Raw genomic sequence first — 1,461 nt, forward strand, 5'->3', positions numbered from 1 at the left:
TGTTAGCCCTCGAAAATGTCGACATTTTGTTACTTACAAATCTTCAAAACAGAAATCACAAAGAACGAAGCGCCGAAGTCCCGGCCATGTAAACAAACCGACGACGGCAGCGGAGCTCCGCGCGATGTACACTTTCCGCGCAGACGTCTGAAGGGAAAGTGGGACTGCCGTCCAGTGTCGTCGCATCCTTTTGAGAGAACGCTGCAGACGCTGAATTCTGCACTGCACTGCTTAAAAATGAAGGTCCAAAGCGTTACCCCGAGTACTCTTGCGGCGCCGGCGATGACTGTTGCCAAAGGTGGCCAAATGTGCGTGGAGACGCTGTCCGAATGCGCCTGGATGTACAGGCCTGCCTCGTATTGCGCCTACAGATACGATCACCTTCGGCCGCTGCCGACAGGCGGGAAACAGCTACAGCGCGGCGTGGCAGCAGGCAGCTGGGCGGTGGTGGTGTAATGGTCAGCATAGTTGCCTTCCAAGCAGTTGATCCGGGTTCGATTTCCGGCCACCGCAGCTGGCTGTTATTTTGGCATATGAATATGTCTGCGGCGTATCCTTAAACTGACGCTGTTTCCCGATCGCACCGGGCAAACCAGCCTGTAGCGTTTTCCTGTATCTCGTCTCGCTCGACTTGTCTCGACTTGTCTCCACTTGTCTGATTATTAATCAGCTTATACCACTGTGACCGGACGCAAGAGGGCAACACAGAGTGGTGAATGTTGGGGCACACTTGCTGCCAGTTGGTCATGGGGAAGTGAAGTGCCAGCTTGTGACGGGGTGGTCTTCCTACCATCGCTGCATACAGGCGGCGAACATTCCTGTTCCTGTCCAGCGCCGTTTCCAGTACGTAGCTCCGCTGCAGATAGTATTCTCTGACGTAGCCGAGTTGGTACGGAATGCCCGCCACGGACACCGGTGCGCTCTCGGAGGGCGGCCGGTAAGCGACGAGCATGGCCGCCGCCGTTCCATCCGGGCTGTCAACTTGCAGGGTCGCCATGCGGTGAACCAGCAGCGCCGAACACTTCCGGGATAAATCGACGAGGTCGAGTCCCCCGAAGGTGTTGTCGAGGACGCAGGTCGCCGCCCGAACCTTGAAAATTTCGTGGCGCCACAGGAGCCAGTGCGCGGCCAGCGCAAAGGACTGGGCGAGTAGTCGTGGAACATCCAGTAGTTGTGCCACGTACCAGGCCTTGGAATACAGGGCGCTGTTAATTAGGTCGACCTTCAGGAGGAGGGTGAGACGCCGGCTGGCGTAAGTCTTACAAAGGTCTTTGATATGTTTCAGCAGCTGGCGCCAGGTGCGCGCCCGCATCTGTTGAGGATTTGCGGTAATATCGAGGCCCAGGATCGTGTGATTACGGGCTACGCGAAACCAAGTCTGATTGCGATCCACGTCGCATTGGCCTAACGGAATCAGTACAGTCTTCCTTTGATTTATCAAGGCACCTGACGCATGATCAT

At 56.2% G+C, this 1,461-nt stretch overlaps 1 non-coding gene across 1 annotated transcript; it reads left to right on the top strand.

The window, feature by feature from the left end:
* The first annotated feature begins 441 nt into the window (after positions 1 to 441).
* On the top strand, positions 442 to 513 carry Trnag-ucc (transfer RNA glycine (anticodon UCC)). The gene has a single exon. It is a non-coding gene; the product is annotated as a tRNA-Gly (tRNA).
* Positions 514 to 1,461: the final 948 nt, after the last annotated feature.

The sequence above is a fragment of the Schistocerca nitens genome, chromosome 2 (assembly GCF_023898315.1).
Source record: "Schistocerca nitens isolate TAMUIC-IGC-003100 chromosome 2, iqSchNite1.1, whole genome shotgun sequence".
In the NCBI taxonomy this organism is placed as follows: domain Eukaryota; kingdom Metazoa; phylum Arthropoda; class Insecta; order Orthoptera; family Acrididae; genus Schistocerca; species Schistocerca nitens.